Raw genomic sequence first — 9,890 nt, 5'->3', positions numbered from 1 at the left:
GTCTCCCTTGTTTCTCGACTTTCGGTCCAGCCTGAGCGTTCGTCAACCTCCCGCTCTGACTACGGGGGCGTGTTAGAATAAGATCTGACAATATCCAAGATCTTTGTTGTATAGATTATATGCTTCAGTATATTCGGTAGTTTAGATTCTCTTGTACACACTATATATAATGACATATCAATGAGACTAACTCCTCACGGAGATTTCATAGAATCAAATATGGTATCAGAGCCCGGTCCGCACATGCTCAACCTAATCCACAATCGACCCGGCTCAATAGTTGGCCCGCCGATTCATGCCCGAATATACCGAGATTGATGTTTAGAAGAACCATCATCTCGAAGGGGCGTATTAGGGATACAATATCCCACATTGGAAGTTGAGTAGGATCTTAAGTGGTATATATAAGATATGGGCCTCTCCACTCATTGCCAATTGGTTTTGAGTTGGAAGCCCACAATCTAATACGTTGAACCAAATGGAGAAAGAGAACAAATTGCACCAATGAAAAGTGACACTCGAGTGCTTCATCTGTCAAGAAGGAAAGAAGCTAAATGGTATTGTTTTTCAAAAAAATATATACTTTATGTACAAATATGAATATTACTATTTTTAATCACATGTGTTACAAGTTCAAAAATAACATTGAAGTATCAATACATGTTAGAAAGATCATTGAAGCATGTTTTAACAGACAATGGTACAGCTGGAAAAAAGTGTCTGGTTTTTACAAAGATTCATGGTTTACAACATTTAAGGTTCACTTTAGTTAAACATTTGAATAATACTTTCATCGTTTATTTAATTAATGTTTGATATAATTTATATTCTAGACATACTTTGAGTGGGATACCTCAATCGAGCATCTTATTAAAGCCAACATTTATCAGCTCGCTGCTACTCGCCTTAAAGAAATTGATAGCCTTGCAAATTCCAATGCATCAAAACCAAATGGAACAAAAAACCTGATTGAATTCTTTCTGAACATTGGAGAGTAATGTCAGCTTATTGGATGACACCAAAAGCCAAAGGTAAAAGTGCCAACGCTCGTACTCTCAACTATCTTAGGTGCCCATCGACACAGAGCAGGTACACATACTTATGTCAAAGTGCAAGATGCTTTGGTTATGTTTATGTTTATTTTTATTTTTATTTTTTCCTGTAACATCCGCGAACCAAAATTTGAGTTTTGGGGATGAGTGTCGATCAAAACCATTGGTGGTGTCGGTCAACACCAATAGTTTCTGGTTCGACCAGATTGATTTAATTGTCGATTTTTGGTCGGTTTGGTTTGGAGAAAACCATTGAACCGAGAAATTTAAAGGATTTGTCGACAGAAAGGGTTTTGGAAGTTTATTTTTTGTCGCCGTTCTTTTGTTTTTGAGAGAAAAGCGAGAAAACAAGTGTTCTTGAGTTTTTGGTGATTTTTGAGAAGATTGTTGGCTGTTCTTGGGAGATCTGAGGCTGGGAAGGTGTTAGAAGCTTGCTAGGAGGGTTGGATTCATTGTTATTGGTCTGAATCTTCCTGAAAAGAGGTGAGTGCATGACCATGGCTGATCTAAGCCTCAGATTCCTTTGTTCTTGCTTGTTTGTTGTTGTTTTGAGTGTTTTTCTTGGTGGGAATGGTTGCTATAGGTTCTACGGATGCATATGGCCTGGGTTCTGAGTATTGGACGATTTGGTTGTTATTGGAAGCAAGATTTGACTCTTGTCTTCGAACGGTTCGCGATTTGAAGGTGCAGTGTCGATCGAGACCAGGGAGTAGCATCGGTTGAGACCAGTGAGTAGCATCGGTCGACACTGTGGGGTAGTGTCAGTCGACACCAAGTGCCAGTGTCGGTCGACACCTCCCTTCCAGCGAGACTATGTGTTGCTTCCTGGTTTGTATGCTTTGTTTGTTGATTGTTTTAGACATTGGTATCTCAGTTGCTTGTGTGTATAGCCCAGTAGATGGGAGGATTGCCTCACTGAGTGTTTATCAAATACTCATGCATCTCAATTTGTGTTTGTGGTGCAGGTAAAGGCAAAGTGTGATCTTGGAATCAAGACAATGAAGAGGAGGATGTTCTAGGGACTCGATTGTTTGTTGTCTGGCATTGCTAGATTGCTAGATTTGGGTCAGTAGAAAATTTCTAGGTTGCTGGTTCTATGTTTTTCTAATGTTTAGTAATTAGAATTGTTATACTTTGAATATTGGTCATTTATTATTGGTTATTGAATTATTGGTTATTTATTAGTATTGTTATTTCCGCTGGTTGGTATGATTGCGGTTAGGTGGCTAGTGGGTATGGGACCACTAGCTGTAGAGTATTTGTTGTTATTATTATTATTATTATTATTATTATTATTATTATTATTATTATTATTATTATTATTATTATTATTATTGTTATTATTATTATGATTATTATTATGATTATTATTATTATTATTATTATTATTATTATTATTATTATTATTATTATTATTATTACTATTATTATTGTTATTAATATTATTATTATTATTATTATTTATTAAACAAAAAAACGGATCGGGTTGTTTCAGTTTGGTAACAGAGTCCTTACGGTTCTAGGTTTGGGTTCACCAGGTTTATGTTGTTGATGTTTGGGATTGCATGTCTTGATTGATTATGTGAGTTAGTCAATTGTGTGTGGCATGAAGTCCTAGAACATCCTCTTCGAGCCTACTGTATGATTCCACAGTGAGTTTATGTGTTTGTGATCTGTTTAAATTGCTTGCCTAGCCTTCTGTTCATGGTAGTGCAGATGGTTAGAGAGGATGCTGTTGTTGGTCGTGGTCGAGGATGCGGTTGTGGTTGTGGATGCGGTCGTGGTCATGGTAGGGTCAGAGTCCCAGCAATTAGTGATACTGCGAACCAGAGTGTGACAGCTGAGGGTGTTGGCAAGTCGTAGGGTATCTAGGAGGATTCCATGAGTGTGGCCGGAGGGGGTAGTGTTGGTGCTCGAGTGGCCAGTGATACTAGGGTTCCGGGTGAGGGAGTCCCAGCGGGTGGAGTTTATGGAGTGGATATTACGGGCTTGTTAGCACAAGTATTGGAGCGGTAGCCAGCAGTGGTACTGGCTCAGGCTCAGGTAGTGCCACCAGTTGTGGCGGAAGAGCGGCAGCCAGTGGCTGCGGATGCGGGAGCGCATGGTCATTATTTGTCTATGCTGAGGGAGATGTGTGGCCTGGATACAGTGCGGTTTCCGGGTGGTATAGATCCTACTGCGGCAGATGCGTGGGGGACGAGTGTGGAACGTAACTTCCAGACTCTAAGATGTCATCAGGAGTTTTGGGTGGACATAGGGGTCCACAACTTGATTGGTGATTCTCAGTGGCTGCGAGGAGAGTGCAGAGGGAGATGACATGGGCTGACTTCGTGGAGGATTTCAACCGCAAGTACTTTCTGAGAGAGGCATTGGACCGGTTGGAGGTGCAGTTCCTTCAGTTATCTCTGGGGACGCGGTCAGTGCGGGAGCTAGACTTGGAGTTCAATCGACTTCTATCTTGTGGGGGTCGGGCTATGGAGTCTGAGGAGGCCCAGCTTAGGAGGTTCATGAGGGATCTTCGTGATGACTTGAGGGTCCATTGTAGAGGACGGAGTTATGCTACGCGTGCAGAGTTCGTTGAGACTGCAGAGGAGATTGAGGAGGATATCCGGGCACAGGGAGTGACAGTTAGTCCAGCGATGCAGCCTAGGAGAGCTTATCATAAGGGAGGTTCTAGCAAGGGAGGTAAGCCTGTGCAGGGAACCAAGAGGAAGTGGGAGGCTACGCAGAGACCGAGTGGTGCAGGATGCTTTGGTTGTGGGAGCATGGATCACAAGGTAGCTAGCTGTCCCCAGAAGAGTGCTCTGACGGCAGCGGTTCGTGTTTGCTATCATTGCAGGGAGTCTGGGCACATCAAGCCCAAGTGTCCTAAGTTGCAGCAGATGGCAGCGGCAGCGGTGCAGCATGTGGTGCAGTCGAGATTTTAGCAGGTAACACGTATTGAGCAGGCGCCACAGGTTTACACGACTGTCGAGACTGGTAAAACTAGTGCGGGAACGATCACTGGTATAATTTATGGTACTTAAACTTTGTAAATTGTAGTAGGTTCAGATTTTATGTTTGCCTGTGTTAAAGTGTTAGGTTCTCAACACATGAGGTTTGTGTAGGGATCTTGTTGGTGGGAGGGTTTAAGTCCCATGTTATGTTTGATTCTGGAGCTACTCATAGCTTCATTACTCCAGAGTGTGCAGAGAGTGCGAATATCAGAGGAGATTCCGAGGAGCGTACATGAGTTATCAGAGTTGCGGGAGGCAAGTTTTTGAGGATCATTGGACGAGCTAGGAGAGTCGTGGCCAGCGGATTTGTTTATCAGTCCAATGGAGTTGTACGATGTTATTCTCGGGATGGATTGGTTGCATCGGCATATGGTTCATCTGGATTGCCATCGTGGTAGAGTGAAGTTTGAGCGTCCATGAGGGAAGTTGGTTTTTCAGGGGATTAGACACACTTCGGAGAGTCTCGTGATCTCGGCTAAGCAGGCTGGGAAGATGATCGAGAAGGACCGTGAGGCTTATTCAGTTATTATATTGATGCTAGAGTCAGTAGGGCAGTCTGCGGTTAGCGATATTCAGGTTGTTGAGGAGTTTGAGGATGTGTTTCAGTCATTGCAGGGATTACCACCATATCGGTCTGATCCTTTCACGATTGAACTTGAACCAGGGACGACGTTGTTATCCAAGGATCCTTACAAGATGACTCCAGTAGAGATGGTAGAGCTGAAGAAGCAGTTGGAGGATATGTTCAGGAAGGGATTCTTCCGTCCTAGTTTTTCACCGTGGGGAGTGTCGATGTTGTTCGTTAACCGAGTCACTGTGAAGAACAAGTACCCTCTTTCCAAGATCGATGAGTTCTTGGATCAGTTGAGAGGTGCTACTTGGTTCTCCAAGATAGATTTAGCGTCGCGTTATCATCATATTCCGATAGATGAGGCAGATGTGAGGAAGACTGCTTTCTGGACGAGGTATGGACATTATGAGTTTGTGGTGATGCCGTTTAGGTTGACTAACGCGCCAACAACGTTTATGAGATTGATAAACAACGTGTTTCAGGAGTTTCTGGACGTGGTTGTCATCATTTTCATCGATAATTTGGAGATCTTATCTTTATGGTGCAAAGGTATAGGTGGTTACAGATCATAAGAGCCAGAAGTACATATTCACTCAGCCCGAGCTGAACTTGAGGCAAAGGCGGTGGATGGAGCTGTGGCCTATCACCCTGGTAAGGCTAACTTGGTTGCGGATACTCTGAGTCAGAAGAGGGCAGGTTCGGCTCAGGAGCAGGATATGAAGTCTCTGATAGGAGAGATTAGCGCGTTGAGATTGTGTGCAGTATCTCAGGAGCCGTTGGGTTTCGAGGCAGTTGATAGAGCAGATGTTCTGAGCAGATTGCGGTTAGCACAAGAGAAGGATTTGGGGCTGGTGAATGCCTCAACGAATGTGCATTTTGAGTATCAGGTTTCAACTAATGGTACTATTTGGGTACATGGGCGGTTTTGTGTGCCCAAGGATGAGGAGCTGAGATAGGAGATCTTTTGAGAGACTCATGCGAGCAAGTTCTCTATTCATCCAGGAACGACTAAGATGTACCGTGATCTCAAGAGGTACTATCACTGGATCGTGATGAAGAAGGATGTAGCTAGTTGGGTCGCGAGGTGCGATGTTTGCCAGCTAATGAAGGCTGAGCATCAGGTTCCAGGCGGGTTACTGAAGAGTCTACCCATTTCCGAGTGGAAGTGGCATATGATGACTATGGATTTTGTGGTAGGATTGCCATTGTCCCGGACTTTTGATGCTATTTGGGTCATTGTGGACCGGTTGACTAAGTCAGCACATTTTCTGGCCATTAAGAAGACTGATGGAGCAGCGGTCTTGGCTAAGAAATATGTGAAGGAGATAGTCAGGTTGCATGGGGTGCCAGCAAGTATTGTGTCTGATAGGGATTCTAAGTTCACTTCGGTGTTCTGGAGGGCATTTCAGGCAGAGATGGGCACTAAGGTGCATATGAGTACAGTTTATCATCCCTAGACAGTTGGACAGTCAGAGAGGACGATCCAGACGTTGGAGGATTTGTTGAGGATGTGCGTGTTGGATTGGGGTGGCCATTGGGCAGATCACCTGAACCTGGTAAAGTTTGCTTACAACAACAGTTATTAGGCGAGTATTGGGATGGCTCCTTATGTCGTACACCGTTATGCTGGACTCAGGTGGGGGAGAGGAGCATGTATGGTGCTAGTTTTGTTCAGGAGACCTCAGAGAAGATTTGGGTTCTCAAGCTGAACATGAAGGAAGCTTAGGATCGGCAGAGAAGTTATGCCGATAGGAGGAGGAGAGATCTTGAGTTTCAGGTAGGAGACAGAGTGTATCTCAAGATGTCCATGTTGCAGGGTCCGAACAGGTCATTGTCAGAGACTAAGTTGAGTCTGAGGTATATGGGTCCGTTCAGAGTGTTGGAGCGGGTGGGACTGGTAGCATATAGGCTGGAATTTCCTGAGGTCATGCTTGCGTTCCACAAGGTTTTTCATTTGTCTATGTCGTGGAAGTGTCTCCGTGAGGATGATCAGTTGTTGGCTAAGATTCCCGAGGATCTTCAGACTAACATGACTTTGGAGGCGAGACCAGTGAGGCTTCTCGAGATGAGGATCAAGGAACTTCGGAAGAAGAAGATTCCTTTGATTAGAGTCCTTTGGGACTGTGATGGTGTTGAGGAGCAGACTTGGGAGCCAGAGGCGAGGATGAAGGGAAGGTTCAAGAAGTGGTTCGAGAAGAAGGTCGCAACTTGAACTTGTCTAGCCTCGTCCCAGTTGTAGTCCGTGGCTGGAGCGGGAATGGAATATTCCAGCCCATCTCTCTTGTTTACTTGGTCGGTTAGAGGTGGTTGGTTGTGCGACTAAGTAACAAGATGAGGTGGTGTTCGGAGCACGAAAATTCCGTAAGGCGGTGGTTTGGGGAAAGTTTCAGAAATAGAAGTTTCTAAAAGAGGAAAGTTTACAAAAGTGGAAAGTTTTAAAATGGAAAGTCTTATGTGAGTTAGAATTTGTCCATTTTTAGTGGTTGTTAGCCTTGGTGAGGCTTGTGTGGCCTTCGTGGCAGACTTTTGAGTCTTTGTGCCTGTGTGTGGCGGTCTTTTGAGACATTGTGTGGCCTTTGTGGCGGGCTGTTTAGTCATTGTGTGGCCTTTGTGGCGGACTGTTTAGCCAATGTGCCTGTTTAGGTGGTCCTTCGGGATATGTGGTCTTCGTGACCGTCCTTTGGGACGTGTAACCTGTTAAGGGGATCCTTCGGGATGAGTGGTCTTCGTGACGGTCCTTCGGGACAAGTGGTCTTCGTGACGGTCCTATTTAGGACATTTGTTTGGCCTTGGTGGCGGTCCTGTTTAGGAAATTTGTTTGGCCTTGGTGGCGGTCCTGTTTAGGACATTTGTTAGGCCTTGGTGGCGGTCCTGTTTAGGAGAATTTTTTGGCCTTTGTGGCATGTTTATGATCCTTGTGTGGTCATGAGGTATTCCAGTGAGGGGATATGTGGTTGGTAGGACATTGTGATGTTTTACGCGAGCCACAGGAAGAAAACCTGGTTAGGGATATGACTCAGACGTATTCAGAATTGTTTGCTCACGACTCTTGGTAGACTTTAGTTCTCCTAGTACTGCCATATTCTGAGACTTTGTGGCTTGAGAGTATGGTTGGTATATCAACTTTGGATGACGATCCGGGGGAGCGCTGTAGGGTGGCAACCCGAGAGACGAATATTGGACTTCCTTATATTATGGCAAGCGGGCTTAGGCCCGATGAGGAGCTAACATTATGGCATGCAGGCTTAGGCCTGATGAGGAGCCAATAAAAACTCAAGGTTAAGGCCTATGAGTAAAGGAAAGTCCAAAAGTCGAGAGGAAATAATGCCTGGAACGGGAGTCTATCACCTAGGGGTGACCTTCCGTAGATCGGTCGGAGGAGTGCAGGCCGTGGAGACGGTTGCACGGGAGCCTTGGCCGATGGTTGTTCGAGATTTGAGGACGAATCTATGTTGGTGGAGGAGAATTACAACATCCGCAAACCAAAATATGAGTTTTGGGGATGTGTGTCGATCGACACCATTGGTGGTGTCGGTCGACACCAATAGTTTCTGGTTCGACCAGATTGATTTAATTGTCGATCTTTGGTCGGTTTGGTTTGGGGAAAACGATTGAACCAAGCTATTTAAAGGATTTGTCGACTGAAAGGGTTTTGGAAGTTTATTTTTGTCGTCGTTCTTTTGTTTTTCAGAGAAAAGGGAGAAAAACAATTGTTCTTTAGTTTTTGGTGATTTTTGAGAAGATTGTTGGCTGTTCTTGGGAGATCTGAGGTTAGGAAGGTTTTAGAAGCTTGCTAGGAGGGTTGGATTCGTTGTTATTGGTCTGAATCTTCCTGCAAAGAGGTGAGTGAATGACCATGCATGATCTAAGCCTTAGATCCCTTTGTTCATGCTTGTTGGTTGCTATAGGTTCCTGCGGATGGATATGGCCTGGGGTTTGAGTAATAGACGATTTGTTGGTGATTGGAAGCGAGATTCGACTCTTGTCTTCGAACGGTTCGCGATTTCCAGGTGCAATGTGATCAACACCAAGAGGGTGTCGGTCGACACCAGTGAGTAGCATCGGTCGACACCAATGAGTAGCATCGGTCGACACTGTGGGGTAGTGTCGGTCGACACCAAGTGACAGTGCCGGTCGACACTTGGCTGGTGTCGATCGACACCTCCCTTCCAGCGAGACTATGTGTTGCTTCCTGGTTTGTATGATTTGTTTGTTGATTTTTTTAGACATTGCTATCTCAGTTGTTTGTGTGTATAGCCCAGTAGATGGGAGGATCGCCTCACTGAGTGTTTATCAAATACTCATGCATCTCAAATTGTGTTTGTGGTGCAGGTAAAGGCAAAATGTGATCGTGGAATCAAGGCAATGAAGAGGAGGATGTTCTAGGGACTCGATTGGTTGTTGTCTGACATTGCTAGGTTGTTAGAGTTGGGTCAGTAGAACATTGTTAGGTTGATGGTTTTATGTTTTCCTGATGTTTGGTTATTGGAATTGTTATACTTTGAATATTGGTTATTTATTATTGGTTATTGGATTATTGGTTATTTATTGGTATTGTTTTTTCCGATGGTTGATGTGATTGTGGTTAGGTGAATAGTGGGTATGGGACCACTAGCTGTAGAATATTTATTATTATTTATTAAAAAAAACGGGTCAGATTGTTTCATTTCCACCCAAACTTCTCTTTTTGTAATTAAAGATTTATATTATTCACATTAACTAATATTTTTGTGTATAGGTTGCCAACAAAGAAGACTCCTCTTTCATATTCAAACTCTTTCTTATATCTCCTATACTCAAAAGATAAAACCAACATTTTCTTGCAGGGCTGTTTGAAAGATTCTAACCATGAAAGGTCTCACATACCGTTAGAGGTTTTACGAAGTAAGTAAATTTATATTGTTTCAATTTATGTTTATAGAACATAAATATATAGGCATCGTGAGATTATGTCTTTTTCCGGATTGATTGTTATAAGTAGTAGGTTTTGCCTCCTTTACAATCAAATGTATAGCTAAGTGATTTCTGGACCGATCATGAGATATATGGTAGGCTCTGCCTCCTTCATGATCAAATAAAAGCTTGTCTTTTCCAAATTGATCGTTATATATGGTAGGCTCTGCCTCCTTCACGATTAATAAAAGGCTTTGTCTTTGCCAAATATAGAGTTATATAAGTTCTGGATTGATCATTATACATATATAGGCTCTGCCTAATTTATGATCAAATAAAAGGCTTTGTCTATGCCTCATTAAAATGAAATAAGGCCTC

At 43.6% G+C, this 9,890-nt stretch overlaps 1 pseudogene; it reads left to right on the top strand.

Annotated features, from left to right (window-relative positions):
* Window positions 1–219: 219 nt before the first annotated feature.
* LOC147934519 (uncharacterized) lies at window positions 220–9,426 on the top strand (annotated as a pseudogene).
* The last annotated feature ends 464 nt before the right edge of the window (window positions 9,427–9,890 follow it).

The sequence above is a fragment of the Camelina sativa genome, chromosome 11, assembly GCF_030686135.1.
Source record: "Camelina sativa cultivar CO46 ecotype springtype chromosome 11, ASM3068613v1".
NCBI lineage: Eukaryota > Viridiplantae > Streptophyta > Magnoliopsida > Brassicales > Brassicaceae > Camelina > Camelina sativa.
The sequence above is the reverse complement of the archived record's forward strand: the minus strand, read 5'-3'. Positions and strand labels throughout refer to the sequence as shown.